The sequence below is a fragment of the Choloepus didactylus genome, chromosome 7 (assembly GCF_015220235.1).
Source record: "Choloepus didactylus isolate mChoDid1 chromosome 7, mChoDid1.pri, whole genome shotgun sequence".
Classification (NCBI taxonomy): domain Eukaryota; kingdom Metazoa; phylum Chordata; class Mammalia; order Pilosa; family Megalonychidae; genus Choloepus; species Choloepus didactylus.
This window is the reverse complement of record NC_051313.1, coordinates 51,566,474-51,583,022: the sequence shown is the minus strand read 5'-3', so window position 1 is coordinate 51,583,022 and position 16,549 is coordinate 51,566,474. Positions and strand designations below refer to the sequence as shown.

At 40.3% G+C, this 16,549-nt stretch overlaps 1 non-coding gene across 1 annotated transcript; it reads right to left on the bottom strand.

Annotated features, from left to right (window-relative positions):
* Positions 1-554: 554 nt before the first annotated feature.
* On the bottom strand, positions 555-661 carry LOC119541058. The gene has a single exon (XR_005218188.1). It is a non-coding gene; the product is annotated as a U6 spliceosomal RNA (small nuclear RNA).
* Positions 662-16,549: the final 15,888 nt, after the last annotated feature.

The window sequence follows — 16,549 nt, the reverse complement described above, 5'->3', positions numbered from 1 at the left end:
GCCAAGCCTGTGAAATTTCAAGGAGCATCGCCTATGACATTTTGACAGTGCTCCCCAGCTACTTCAGGTTCGCTAATGCACCCCCCTGAACTCCAGGGGCCTTCAAGCCCCTGAGACCTATTTCAGCTCATCACTGGCAGCTCTTTTTGTACCAAGACCTTCCAGGCTCTGCTAAGGGAAGGCAAAAATAAGTTAAGGTAAAGTAAGCCAAAGTAAGGTAAGATAAGGTAAGGCAAGGGGCTTGGATCCAGGGACTGTTGCTAAAATTCTAGCTTGCCTTTTATTTAAGGGATTTGCATCCTTCACTCACATTCTTGCCTCTACACTCTTCCTGGCCCCCTGCCACACATATTTCTTTGTCGGCAACTCACACATTCCCCAACATCAAAAACAATCTTAGGCTTATAGAGGCTGAATGTTAATATTTACCTGACCTGTTGATTTTCTTTTAACCTTGCTTTTATTATGAAGTTTTGTTTTAGTGAATTTGGTTTGATGTAAGTAAATACTTTTTTTTTTTTTTACTAAACAATGTGTTTTATTCCATAGCAATAAAAAATATGGAACATTTTATGAATTTGTGTGTCACCCTTGCTCAGGGGCCATGCTAATCATCTCTTTATCATTCCAATGTTAGTGTATGTGCTGCTGAAGCAAGCACAGTAAACGCTTTCCTTTTAAATAAGTGACTAGGGTCTGGGATATACAGCCTGACATGTTTTCCCCCTCATTCATGAATCATTCTCAAAATGTGTGAATAAAAGTTATTTTTCTTATGCTCAAACAATAGCTAGTGTTTTAATTAGCATGTTCAAAATCTCCTTTTGACCCTGAACTGTACTAGCTGGGAGGGACTGTTCTTTGTGGATTAGAAAACAGTTTAAAGAGACAATGATTCTCACGTTCTAGACCTTCGTTTTCTTTAGGGTCTTAGGAAAACTCCAGTTCATTGTTTTGCTGCAGAGGGTTTTTACAAATTGTTGGACAGAAATTTTGAAGTTCCTAGTCATTTTGAAGGAAATTTACTTTTTTTGCTTAGAAGGAAAGGAGTATCTGCATGACTGTTCAATCAGCCAAAGTGATATGAAAACTGCGATATTATCCAGAGCGGGCTGCACCATGACCTCCACAGGCCCTAGACCTTTATCCTTTGTGGGGCCTTTCCTCCATAGAAAGTATAAAAAATTATATTTACAACTGCAGTGGTATAAAGACAAATACAATCCAGACTGTATAATATTTAGTTTTTCCTTCTGATTTTAAAAGAAATTAAAACATTTTTGTGGACCCTAAAAAATCATGGACCTGGACAGTGTTACTGTGCCTAATGGATAAGTTAGCCCTGTTCCACTTTATCTATCTATCTATCTATCTATCTATCTATCTATCTATCTAATCTCTATCATCTATATATCTATCATCTCTGTCACCTGTTTTAATGTAGTAAAGAATTGAATTAGAAACTCAAAATGGGATGTTATTTCTTCAGGTTTAGAATAAAAAGACTCACTTACTTAAAAACTAGGCTATTACAAGTTAATTAAAGCACAATGACGTCTATTAGATGATAAGTATAATTTATCATGTTAACATTCAATCTTGGGCCATATCACTGCTTTTCTGGAAATGAATATAATCTGAATGTAAATACCTTGAAAGTGTGGCAAATGTAGGAATTATACTCAAAGTTGAGAAGGTAGGAAAAGCAAAACTTTAAGAATCAACTTAAGCAGCGATTCCAACACTAAATGGAGCAAATGTGAAGGAAGAAACTGTGACTGATAGGCCTGTCTGGGAGGGCCATGGCCAAATGCAAGGGAAGTTTCCGCCTTATAAGCAAATTTCAGCAGCTCCAGTTACATGTCTCTCCTCTTACTCACTTGCTGAAGCTTGTAATTAATTTAACCATGAATGCCAACTTTCATCTCCATATTACAAATGATGATCATAATGTGAAAACCCCTTAGAAAGATGAAGTATTCTTTTATGTGTGTGATGTAGAATTAAGGACTGCAGTCGGATCCTTCCCTGAAAGTAGGTTGTCTTAAAGGGGAATGTCCTGGTCTTGCCCAGCTTTTAGAGCTTGGAAGAGGCTATGGGAAGTTAAGACAGTTTCTTTAGAAGTAGAGGTCATCCATGTGCCCTCCATGAAGGAGGAGCATAGCATACAAGGGGAGAGAGGACACAGATAAAGGAAGCTAGGAGCACCTAGCATTTGTGCTACAATCAGGATAAAAAGGCCAGAGGACACTGTGAAGCAGGATTCTAAATTAGAGAGCTTTGTTCTTCTGAGTTTGATTAGGGAGTGGTCAAGGAAGTAATTGGGGAGGGGAGAAGGTACAATGGCCAAGACTAGGCAAGGGAACCAGCAGGGCTCCTGGTACAATTGTGCAGGTTGTGCACTGACCAAAGCTGCCACATCTAAGCGGGTGGAAGTGGGCATTCACTCACTGTGTAGACAGCATAGGTTTGTATATTTATTAACACAGTTTTATGGCTGATGATGGTAAAGTGTCTTGTTTTAATAAAATCAGCATAGTACATCCAATTTCTGACAGGTGGGAGTAAAGTGATGTAGGGAATAATAGAATGTCCAATTTGCAGAAAGGTGCATATAGGCTAGCTGCAGCCCTGTAACCAGTAGGAAGGTCCCCAGCCTGAAAGAATCTCTGCACGTTTTAGTCGTCTTTGTTTCCTATCACCTAATAGAGTAGCACAATATATACATGTGGAATTGAGCTTTCCCTAGAACTGCAGTAGCTACTGCTAGCCATATGTGGCTATTAAGCACTTGAAATGTGGCTAATCCAAACTGTGATATGCTTAAATATAAAATATACATTATATTTTAAAGACTAAGTATGAAAAAAGTATAACATAACTCAATGATTTATTTAAATTGTCTATAAGTGGAAATGATAATTTTTGAAACAGTGCATTTTTTATTTAGTAATATAGTGGGTTAAATAAAATATAATTAAAATTAATTTTACCTATTTCTTTTTACCTTTTTAATTTGGCTACTAAAATATTTAAAATTACATATGCAGATTGCTTCATATATATATATATTTTTTTGGACACAGCTGCCTTACAAGGCTGACTAGTGAAAATATCCTTGACAGTAGTTTAATACAATGATTATATTGTTATGAGCTTAATATCCTTTAATAAATATAATCCTGATCCACCTCATATCCCTTTTTAGAATTACATGAGAGAGAATTCCCAAATAGGATAAAGGAATAGAATTTTTGAAAAAAAATTCTACCTTCTTGGTAGAGAGAGGTTAAGAGAAAAAAAAATGATTATATTGCTTGGCTGACAGCTGACCTATGAGCTTTTATTTAGAGAACAGAGTTGTTTGTTGCTAAAAATATGCTGGCGTTATTTAAATAAGTCTTACATGAACATGGTGACTTATGTTACGTACAGATTTTTGTTTAATTCGATCATTTCAATTTACATATGATTATTATGTCTTGCATTCTATTAATTATTGAGAAAATGAACATTCTAAAAGCACACTAGCAGGCTTTGCTCAACTAACTAGAGATTCCTGTTAAATACTAGTTTTCAGGTATATGGACTTTCCTCAGCTCCACAGACTCACCCGCGGGGACAGTGAGGCAGAAGCTTCTCCTATGAATACCCTGGCCAGGTCTAGCTTTGAGAGCCTGGGGGTGGCTATAGAAGTTCTATAGAACTACATGTCATCTTCAGCCCTTTAAAAAGATACATACGATGGATGTGTGTGTGTGAGTGTGTGTGTGTATGGGGGGAAAGGAGAGACGAATGGAGGAATGGAGGAAAGGAGAGAGGGGGAGAGAGAGGCAGAGAGACAAAGAGACAGAGAGAGACTGAAAGAGACACAGAATTTCCTGGATATAACGATTCCAAGGACTAGACAATATGGCCAACAAAAAATACCATCTATATTGGGATTTTCAGGGCTGAATCAAACACTGGCTGCTGTAAAAATTAGGAGTAAGGTACATAATAGCAATGAGAATAGGAAAGAATCATTTATTCTGTCATTATTTAGTGTTTCGCTGACAGGTACTGATTATGTACAACTAATTTCAAAGACATCAAAGAAAAGATATATCCAATGCACTTGGTACAACCCCAGAAGGTTTACATGAAAAATTTAGTATTCATTTTTGCTGCAGGCTTTATGACTAAAAAGTTATTCTATAATTGAGTGGATGTCAAGATAAGGATGTGAATTTAACAAAGGAAATGCTCAGATAATTTGCACTTCTTTCAAATAGGTCAAATGTTCATAAAACAAGAGACACTTTAGTTTAACAACCAAAAGTCTACTGCAGTAAAAATAGGGTCTGAGGGTCCTTCTGGCAGCTAACTCTTAACGTGGGCATCAAACATAGCACTTCATTTGTTTGTTTATTATTATTATTACCAATTTTGAAAGCATAGATTATTCTAAGTTGTGGTCAAAACACAAATTCAGCATGTCATATCTATCACTTACCATTCTATATCGAAGTCAAAAACCAAAAATGTTTTGATAGAATTGAGATGACATTGACTAGAACTTTTCCCCTAAATACTTCTCTACAGGGGTAGGAGTTTCAGGAACAAAGAAGAGGGTGGCTGTATTAGTTTCCTCAGGCTGCTGTAACAAATTATCACAAACTGTGTGGCTTAAAACAAAAGAAATGTTTTCCTTCACAGTTCTGGAGGTTAGAAGTCTAAAATTAAGGTAGCAGGGCTCTAAGGGAGAATCCTTCCTTGTTTTTTCCAGCTCCTGGTAATTCCAGGTGTTCCTTGGCTGGAGCTATGTAATTCCAAGTCTGCCTCCTTCTTCTCATAACCTTCTCCCTTTCTCTCCATATCTCTCCTCTATATTTCTCTTATATGGACAGTTGTCATTGGACTGAGCGCCCACTCACATAATCCAGAATGATCTCATCTCAAGTTCCTCTACTTAATTACATCTGCAAAGACCCTTTTTCAAAAAAGGTTACATTCACACATTCCAAGGGTTAGGACATGGGCATATCTTTGGGGGGCCCAACATTCAACCTATTATAATGATCATATAGAAGAAAAGTTATATTTCTAGGCAGTGGCTTGTTACCAGAGCTGTTTTCTTCAAACCCAGGCCCTGGCCTCTGGGACAATCTTACTCTCATGGGGATGTGGCCAGTGCGTGTGTGTGGGGGGGGGGCGGGGAGCGGGTAAGCATGGGGATGCTGGGACTAAACCCAAGTTCTGCCCTATCAGAAGTAAGAGTCTCAGTTGGGTAAATTATTTAACTGCTTTAAACCTCACTTTTGGGGGAATGAATCACATCCATAAAGACATGTTCAAGTTTTAATCTGCATTCCTGTGGGTATGAACCCCCTTGTAAACAGGACCTCTGAAGATGTTATTACTAGTTAAGGTGTGGATTCATTTGTGACTAGGATCTTTGAAGATTTTATTTAGAGGAGGCCAAATTGAATCAGAGTGGGCCTTGGTCCAAATGACAGGAGTCCTTATAAGGCAGAGGAAATTCAGACGTGGTAAGATGAAGCTAGGAGACAGTAGAAGCCAGAAATCAGTGGAAATCAGAGGAGCAGACACATGGAGAGAGAGATGCCCATGTGGTAGAGGACTGTTGGAATGCTACATACTCTGGTAGAAAGCAAGTCCTGCCAATACCTTGATGTTGGACTTCCAGCCTTCAAAACCATGAGACAATAAATGCCTATTGTTTAAGCCAACCCATTATGTAGTATTTGTCATAGCAGCCCAGGCTCTACCTTTGGGTGAGGAAGTGGCTTCTTCTTCACCTCCTAAAGTCCTTGAAATAGGCTGTTCTGGTTTGCTAAAGCTGCTGGAAATGCATTATACCAGAAATGGATTGGCTTTTATAAAGGGGATTTATTATGTTACAAATGTACAGTTTTAAGGCCATAAAAGTGACCAAACTAAGGCATCACCAAGAGGATATCTTCATGGAAGAAAAGCTGATGGCATCTGGAACACCTCTGTCAGCTGGGAAGGCATGTGGCTGGCATCTGCTGGTCCTTTGGTCCCAGGTTCTGGTTCCAAAATGGATTTCTCCAAATTGTCTCTGGGCTTCTGTCTGTCTTAGCTTCTCCCTCTCAGCTCCTGTGTATCCTTGCTTGCTCTCCAAAGGCTTTTCTGTCTAAGCATTTGGGGGTTCTCTCTTAGCTTCTCTGGGGCAAACTTTGGGCTTCATCTCTTAGCTTAGCATCTACAAATGTCTTTCTGTCTGCATCTCCAAGCATCTGGGTCTGTGTCAGCCCCTGAGCTCTGTTAAGGACTCCAATAAACTAACCAAGACCCATCTCAAATTGGCGGGGTCACATCTCCATGGAAACAACCTAATCAAAAGGCTCCACCCACAATAGGTCTGCCCCCATAAGACTGCATTAAAGAACATGGCTTTTTATCAGGTACATAACAGATTCAAACCAGCACATGGGCTAATGAAGTTGAAAACCCAATACTAGATAATAAGTAGGGAAAGAAGCCTGCTTATTAGCTGCTGGGGCAAAAAGGAAGTAGCACTAAATGCTCACCCTCCCTTTATCACCTCTCTACTCCAGGCAGGGCACTCCTGTCATCAGTGGTCTTCCTCAAGGTGTATGTGGCTGATGCCAGCTAGGATGTCAGTGACTCCTCTTGGGAAAGGACTTGGCCTCTCCTGGGTCCTCATACTTTGATGTTTGTTCCTCATGGATGTCATGACTAGAACTGTGTTTCAAAGCATCATCTGGACTAGCAGAATATTCATGACAGCCATCCTTTCTGTGATTAGGGCCCTGCTCCAGTTTGCTAATGCTGCCATTTTGCAAAACACCAGAAATGGATTGGCTTTTATAAAGGGGGTTTATTTGGTTACAAAGTTACAGTCTTAAGGCCATAAAATGTCTAAGGTAAGGCATCAACGATAGGGCACTTTAACTGGAGAAAGGCCATTGGCATCTGGAAAACCTCTGTTAGCTGGGAAGACACGTGGCTGGCATCTGCTCACTCCCAGGTTGCGTCTCAAAATGGCATTCTCCAAAATGTTGCTCTTGGGGTGTTTTGTCCTCTTTTAGCTGCAGCTTCTCTTCAAAATGTCACTCTCAGTTGCTCTCCAAAATGTCACTCACAGCTGCTCTGAGGTCCCTCTGTTTGTGACTTCAGTGAACTAATCAAGACCCACCCTGAATGGGCAGGGCCACTTTCCCTGGAAACATTCAATCAACAGATCACACTGTAATCAAAGGGTGGGTGGGTAACATATCCATGGAAACACTCAATCAAAAGTTTCCAACCCTAATCAACACTAATACCTCTGCCCCTACAAGATTGCATTAAAGAATATGGCCTTTTCTGGGGCACATACAAACTGGCACAGGCCCTATCCTATTTTAATGTATAGCCCTGTCCCCTACTCTGAGCTTTCAGAAGCAATCCTGCTCTAATTGTTCCAAAAGAAAACTTTTAGATTATCATAGCCTATCTTTTGCCTCACCACTCTAGTGAAACTTTTCTTGTCAAGGTTATACAATCTCATGGTTGATAATTTGAATGAACTCCACCCTGCCTTATTCTAACTGATTTCCTGGCAACGTCTACATCATTGGCCAATTTCCTCCTTAAAATATTCTTTTCTCTTGACTTCCATGACATCACACTCTCCTCGTTTTCTTCTTACTCTCTATTCCTGCTCAGTTTCTTTTGATGATGTTCTTTCTTCTGTCCTAACCTCCCATCCCCATAACTCTCCATCCATGACTTCAAGTGAAAATTGCTTATACATATAATACAAATAAAATTCTTAAATGCATGGCATATCAATACATAGCAGCAGCAGCAGCACTCATCATCATTTTAGCAGCTGTGTATATATTTGTACTTTATTTTTGTTTGCATTTATCTGGTGTATCTTTGACAATACTTTTATTTTACAACCTTTCTGAATCACTTTAAGTAATGTCTCCTGTCTACGGTATAGATTTAGATATTGCCTTTTAAGCTCATCTGAAATTCTCTTGTAATAGAGGTGAGTTTAGGTCTTTTACATTTATTGTGACATTTATTATTATCTTTTACATTTATTATGACAGATATGTTTGATTTTAACTCTAGAAGGAAGGGTTGGGTTCTTTGCAAGGGTGTCCTGATTAGGTATCCTTTAGCTGGCAGGTGAATCATTTGGGATGACTTTGGCTGCTAGTTCCAAAAGACACAACCCAAATCTCACAAAAATGAAGGGAATTTATTATCTTACATAACAAAGAAAAAATCTTTCATATTATGTCTTCTGTTACACACACAGGCTTGCATACACACACACACACACATACATGTATATATATTTATGAGAGAGAAAACTATGTATCAATCTATTATTTATATATATTTTTCACTCTTTATGCTTTTATAATAAGTTTTGGCTTTGTGCATTTAGGAAGATGTATATTTTTGTTTTATAGGTTACATTTGTTTAATTTTATATACCACTCAGACTTTAGTTCTTTAAACATTATCTCTGTCTCTAGTACTGGCAAAGTAGCTTTAACATATTTCTTTTTCCTTACTCTTTTCCTTCTGGCCTTCCACCACTAAATTTTGGTCAACAATATTATACTTAAAGTTTTTAGTTTTGTACTTTTTAATGTTCTTATAATGTTCTTTTTAATGTTCTTTTAATACTTGGTTTGTCATCTTGAATAACAAATCCTTTGACTCAGTTATTACACAATATAAATGAATCTACTTTACCACCCATCTTCTTTCCCTCTTCCTCTTTCAATTTTTGATAGGCATGTCATTAAAAATTTTCAGGGTAGATAGCATGCCATCACAATCCCTGCATTTGCTTTATGATGGATCATATGATTAAGTGCCTCATGCTCACTGCCATTCCTTTTTCTTTTAGTTAAGAAATTTGCCAAAAGCCACACAGAAAGTAGGTGACAGAGCCAAGATTTAAATGAAGGTTTATTTGACATGAAATTTCATGCCCTTTCCACTATATACTGCATCTTCCAAAAGTGGGAATATATATATATATATATATATATTTACAAAACAAACTATACTGAAAGCAAAAGTGATCAAAATAGTACAAGGAAAAAGTAAGCAGAGCATAAAAACTAAAAGGCAAAAAAGAAATGTAATTATAAAACAGAAATAAAGTGAGAAGTATGAAAGAGACTAAACACTTCATTAGCACATAATATAGAAAATGTAAAAATGATTTAAAATTTTTATGTGGTTATAAAAGATTATATATTTCTTGATAAGATATTAGCAAGTCAATAACAGAATAAAAGGAAACGAGATTAACAAAAGCTTATAGAGAGTTAATCTTTTTTTTGAGTAAGGCATTAAAGTAGCAGGTTAAATTAAAAATCATTACAGATAATCTGCATTCCTTGAACAAAGGAAGCCAAAAACTCCAACAAAATATTTAACCCATTTGCTCTCCCAAGGGATGGGTTTCTTGCAAGAGATTTCTGATTTGATTTTCTTTGGCTGGTTTATAAATAATTTCACGGAAAATTGTGGATTTCACAAGACCCAATCCTAAACAGTGTAAACATAATAGAGAAGTGCAGAGATAAGGTGGTAGGTGGTTTCAAGGTGGTTTACTTCAGTGGCCTAAAGGTGATCTCAAGGTTCCAGGTCTCTTTCACCTTTCTGCACTGCAGCCATCGTCATCATGCAAGCTTTTTTCCTCCAGGCTGGTCCCCTCTGGGATACAAGATGCCTGCAACGGCTTCAAACACCACACCCTCCGATAACCAGAACAAAGGCTAGAAAAGAGAACATCCCTTTCTTGTGAACATTTTAAAGAAAGTGCAATCCTTTCACAGTGGCCTCTCTTGCAAAATTCCCCACAAGTATCAATGTGCCACAAGTTCATTGCTAAACCAATCACTGGTAGGAGGAGTGTGATTGCAGTGATGAGTTTAAATGATCTAGACTCCCCCTGGGGCTAGTGTTGGATATAGACTCACTTAAAGCACACAGACACCCAAACTCAGTGTAAGGAACAAGGGAATAATCAACCAAAAGGCTTTGTCATGGGGGGAGACTGAGAACAGAACTCACTCTGCGTCTTCTTCCAGTCGGCCTCCCGATTTTGACAGCTCTCAAATAGTGAGGGTGAGGGGCAGACTGGTGGGGGAAGAACCACAATTCCATCCTTTGTGCAAGCAGCTTGTAATGGCTTGAGCACGAGTTGCTGCCATTAGGTATATAACTATCTCCATTTAACTAATGACACACTGGATTTCTCTTCAGGAGTGATCATAATGATATATTTATTCATTATTTAATATAAATCCCCATGACTAATGTTAAATTCTCAAAGTATTGAAGAGTCAATGAAGAGACCAGGCTTATGAGCTAGATGGATATTTACACACACACACACACACACACACACACACACACACACGATACACTGAGTCACACCAACAATCACACAAACACACCTGTAACTTCAATAAGAAAAATAAACACAAACATGAGTTCAAGTATATGTTAAAAACAAGCATTTCCAAGAATTGACGAGGATCCAAGATCTTGTTTATAGAAACACACCCCCAATTAAAAATCACTGCTTAGCTTCTCATGACAAAAAGGGAGCACACAAAAACCAATACAGAGAAGTACTGATTATAATAATAAGTAAAATTTATTGAGTGCTTGTTATGTGCCAGTTACCATACTAAGCTTCTCAAATGTATTCTGTTCTTTAATTGTCACAATAACATTCAAGGATAGACGCTACCATTATCTTCACCATTATCTTCACTGTGGATACAAAGGCTGAGAGGAGAAGGCCCAGGTCACCCTGTTGGTGAGTGGCAGCATCAGTTGAACCCAGCCCTGATCTGCCTCCATAGCTGTGTGGCTGACCTTTGACCTCCACTCTGCAGAGATTATAGCGACAATGATCTCCCCTGAAATGTCTCTTTGGGGACCCAAACTGTTCCTGAAGAGCTGCTCAGACATTGTGTTAGTAAATTATCACTGCTATTTCAAAAGAATCAAGAAAAGTTTTCAGAAAATTAAATTCTCTGATATAGAAGCTCTCCAAAAAGGACAAATGGTATAAACTCCCAAACTATCTTTTGAAAATATAAAATATTTTAGGCAGTAAAATGCCTTAAGGGTATAAAATTTTATACCATTTCTATATGAAAAGATGTTTTCCATGTGTGCTATGAAGTAAAATATTCACTATGCCTTTTAAAATAGTGGTAATACATGATTTTTTTAATTGTCAAGATTAACAAGCATTTTTTTTCACACAAGGATATTTGTCTGGTCAAAGGCTCTACAAAAATTTTAAAAACCCACTTAATCCATCTGTCCTAATGAGACTGAGTGGCCAGCACATTGTGAAATGAAGAGTACTTAATTTACACATAAAAAAATTGGGGTTAAGAGCTACTAAATATCTGAGACTCAGGTTCAGTGTTGCACTATTTTACATACTTAATATAAAACCCCCGAAATAAGAACACCTCATGAAACATGGCTTCCAGCCAGGCTCACAGAATGCCAAAGTCACAGAATAGACACACTATCTATTATGTTGCACAAGCAATTCATTCATTCATTTATTCTTCATTCCTTACAATGGGTGATCTGATAACCATGTCAAATCCACAAGCAACTCTATTAGGCCTAAATAAATAGAAAGAATTAAGAATTTTATAATTTTAATTAGATAAAATATATCACAAAGTTATTCCGACTGGTATTAATGAAATACCCAATTGTTACTGTGCTGGCATGGTAATTAGCCCTAAGTGGTAAGGAGTTTACAAGGCTGTCATTTCATTAGCATAATTTTACATAGTTGAATCTCATTTTCAAAAGCGTCTCCATAATCAAAGTTTTCTGTGGATACTAAGAACCATTTAATTCTGTCTCTTTCCTCTCCTTTTCTTCCTGCCCTTCCCCAGGATAGAGGGGCCTTGAGTTTGTCCAAGCACTCCCACTTGTCCACCTTCTCACCCATCCTGTCTTCCGGAAGCACCAGGCTCTGGATTCTGCAGACATCGAAGCCACATCTAGTTTGGGGCCTTAGATATGTATCTTCGGCCTTATTTGGAAGGGTCTTTTTGATCCCCAGCCATGTGGGGTGGAATAGAAAGGGGAAGCCAGGTATGAGGGGAAGGGGTGGATCTCCCAGGATGAAGAAAGGGCACATGTCACTGGTTCTGGAACCCCAGCATTTAACCATTTGGGGCCATAGGAATGAGAGGGTGAAGGGATGCAGATAAGGGGCAGGGAAGAGGGGGCAGAGCGGCCTGTGGGGTCCAGTGGCCCTGCAAGAGACCCTGAGGTGTCTGTCCATGCCTCTAGGGCATAGCTTCTGGCAGATTTAGCGAAACTCATCCTTCTTAGGGGAGCCTAGAGGGCAGGTGGGAGAGGGAGGATGGCCACTCAGACCTTCCTCAACAGCCCTCAAAAGTAAAGCATACTTACCTTCCGGGAGGAATTAGACAGATGAGGACCTAACCTTAGGTCAGTCACTTTCTAGCTGTGTGACTTAAGTCACCAACCTCTCTGAGCATCAATTTCCCTATCAATGAAGTGGGAATAGTACTCTCTACCTTAGATAGTTATTGTGAGGATTTAATGAAATGAAGTACCCCAATGTTGCCTAAAACCATAGGCTCTTGATGAAAGTTCTTCCTTTCCTTTGCTTCAACCGCGAGAAACAAAGAAGGCAGTCTTCTTCTCCTCCCCCCTCTGGACCTTTCTAAATTTCCCCAACCTATATTTATTTCATTTCACTCCTGAGGATCAAAATGTTAAAAATAAATGCATAAGGGACTGGGAAGGTAAATGACGGCCTTTGGTTCCTTCTAGCTGGGGTAGAGGAGGAGATGTCATGGTGGAAGGCAGAAGCATCACCACCATCGGCAGGGCACACGAGCATTTCCTGTCCTTTGTGGAGGGAAGGCTATTCCTGTGTGAAAACTCTTACTGTCCCTCACAATGCATCTAGGGCCTCTGACCAGACACAGCTCCAGCCAGCGGGTCTAAGGTTATGTGGAGAGAGAACAACCCCAGTGCACTCGGAGTTTAGTAGTATCTGGGGGGACAGATAAAATGGTGAATATCTGGTGGGACAAATGCCACAATTTATACATTTAGCCCATCACTTGTGTTAAGTCCTACAGGCTCACCTATCAAAAGAGATGGACTTACCCCAGTGGGGCCTACACAGCGACAGATTCCCCCACTCCACCTATCTGTTCCCCTCACTACAAATCCATTTCTGGTATTTGAGGAGATCCAGTTTGATGCTAAAAATGAAATTGGTTCTCTAACAGCATCTTGGACTCACAGGACTATTCCTTGCTCCTCTAAAGTCCATGGTGGGTTTTCCTCCCCTATTCCATCTCTGTTTACCAATCTACATTAATATTTCAGAAACATTAGGTGGCCTGTGCACTGATGGTTCTTTATTCCCCAGGCTAGAAAAAGCTCTTTTCTTGGAATTGGATTGCTTTGTGCAGTTTAACAACATGTCCTAGGCTAAGAGTCAAATAAAACTGCCCTGTAATTCTCTTGTCATAGCCATGAGATGACAGATCTGCTCTGCAAAAGGCCAATCCAATTGTGACATTAAATAGATGTCATGATCCAAATGGAACGCAAATATTGGACTACCCACTAAACCCAGTCCTCTCTAGCCAGATCCCCACTACATCCCTACCCACTAAGTTATACTGACAAAGAGGTTATTATTTAAGTAGAAAATGCAATATAAAAAAAAGTTAGAACATATTCACTAAAGAGTACACACCCCCACTCCCCCCACCCCCCAATTTGCACTGAGCAAAGTTATGGGAAATATCAATGCATGCCTCATATTGAAACAATTTCTTGTTTATACCTGATTCTTTAAGAGTATCTCCAGGGACATTTTAATAAGAAGATTCCACCACTAATAAAGATATTAGGTTTGGGGCATAATCTCAGTAAAAAGTGCAAAAAGCACATTTTTCTTTCATTGCTAATGAAAGAATTTTTAGAAAATTTCCCAAAGGCTTTAAGCCCCAGGCTGATGCACAAAGACCCAGGCTCTTTCCTCCCCACGCTTCCCAGTTCCCTGGTAGCCACTAAGTTCCTAAAGGCATCTGATGAGTTCAGATGACCTTGCACTGATCATGTGACACACGAATTATATAAAGTTTATCAAGGCAGCTTCACAGAACGCAGCTCAAAGGCGGGAACACGGGACACACGGATAGGGGAAGTACAGGGAGGAACTGTATTTGACTTTTCTAGTTCAGAAAAGGCATCCTGAACTCCTACTTAGGAAGACACAAACCAGTGATCACTGCCTTGCCTTCGCCACTTTAATTCTATTTACTCCGGTAAAGACCCGGGATGCCTGAGCCCCGCCATGCCGAATCCCCGCTCTAACCTCGCGAGCCCCAGCTTTCCGGGTTGGGGTGTTGCTTCGCCGAAAGCCATTCTCCCCATTCTTTTCCCACCATTGTTTACATTTTCTTGACTGAGTATGACACCGCCGGCAACCGGCCCGCTTCGTCCCGCCGATTCCTCCACCCAACCAAACTTTGTACCTTCCGGGGATGGAGGAAAATCCTTGCAAAAGTCGGACCCTGTAGGTGAAACCGCCCCGGGCGGAGCAGCAGCGGAGCCGGCGCCCGACGTTCCCCGCTCCGGGCCGCGCCACCCCGGGCGCGCCCACACTCCGCGCCGCCTCAGCCCTCCGAAACGGCACCTGAGGGTCCATCCTCCCCCCAGTGGACAGGGACACGGCGACACGCGGGCCGGCGCCCCTCTCCTCGGCGGGACTGGAGACCTACCCCAAACCCTCGTCGCAACACCGCTGGCAACTGGTTGCAGCCGCTGGAAGTGGGGGGAGGAGTGGGAGGGTCTGGCTCCGGGACCGCAGCCTAAGGCAGGTCCGGAGCCCACCCTGTCTCCCTTTCTTACGGAGCGTCTGGAGGAAGGAACGGCTGCACGCGGCTAGCAGCGGGGTTACCTTTGCCGTTTAAAGCGCGCTTCATCCAGTCGGCGGATCTTTACGGAGCGCCTGCTGTGTGCCTGGAGCTCTTCTAGGCGCTTGGGATACCTTAGCGAATAAACTGACGAAATACCTCTGCTGTCCGGAGCTTTTTTTTTTCACCCAAGGGCTTCTCTTGATTCTAACAGTCACATAAGTTCCTTTGAACATTTCTGAGTATTTTCAGCTGCAGAGTTAAGGAATAGAAATCCGACCTTCTTTTTATTTTAACAAACATATATTGAGGTCCCAAAGACTAAAGGAAAGGTGGGAGGGAGGGAGAGAGAGAGAAGAAAGAAAAACCTTTAGGAAGTTGTTTTCCTCAAACTGTGGCTTTAGCCTGATTAAATGTCTTTGCGACACATGACAATTCTTTGAGATTTGTTCTCTAACTACTTGTTGAATTGTACTTTGAAAGTTATCACTGTTACATATACATGGTAAAGTTCACAATAAAAAAGGTATTAAAAAAATAAATGTCTTTGCTACCCTAAAAACTATTAATACAACTTAGCAAAACTGCTTAATAATGACCTTGAGTTTCATGTTCGATCCTTGATCAAATCTGCTGGCCCTGTGGATTCTTCCTCAATTGCTACTGAGCAAATCAGGTGACATATTTACAAAAGTGGAACTGGATTTGTTCTCTCTAAGAGGAGTCTCATGGTTTTTTGGAGACAACTAGCCATGAATTCCTTCCCAGAATCATCCTTAATATTGAAGTGGGGCCCTAAAGTGAGCTCCCTCCCCTAAATCTGTAACAAGAGAGTCCCCTTCCCCCACAACCGGTAATGACTGCAAAGTAAACATTAAGCCCTGAGGAGGGAGTGAAACTGTGCCGTTTTAGGGAGTGAGACTTGCAGATGTATGCATTAGCCAAGCATAACCATTTCAATAATTAATCATTGCACCGGCCTTGAGAAAACTTCTCAAGCTTGCTAAAGATTTTAAGCACCCATTAATTAACCGCCAACTCTGCTTTTGTCAAAGTAGCTTGCTTGCATTTTCAGGATGTGGCTTCTGCCTATATAAGTCTCAAGCACTCTCCGGTGTGCTGCTGCTGCTTACTAAACTCCCTGCGTGGAGTGACAGGCAGTAGCCGCCAGCTAGCTGACTAATAAAGGCTCTTTAAATTCTGTTTGGCTAGCTCGTACCTTAACTCGCGGGCACCGTAGCAAATATTAGACATATGACTCTAGATAGATTATTTAATGTCTCTAATCCTCAGTTGCTCCTTCTGTCAACTGAGGATTGCAATATTTATCTCTGGGGATGAGGGAAAGCTTCACTGAGAGGACATGTGCAAAAGCACTTAAACCAGACCCTGGCATATATTAAGTGCCTGATAAGAGGTCCCTCTGATACTGTGCTCAATATGGCAACTTTCAGAATCTTTCCTCCTCTATGTCCTTAGTGGTGACAGTGGCATGGGGAAATGCCATGTATTACATAATGAATTAGAAAAATCAGAAAAAGTCACAAAGGTTGGAGAAATTGCTTCTAAAATTC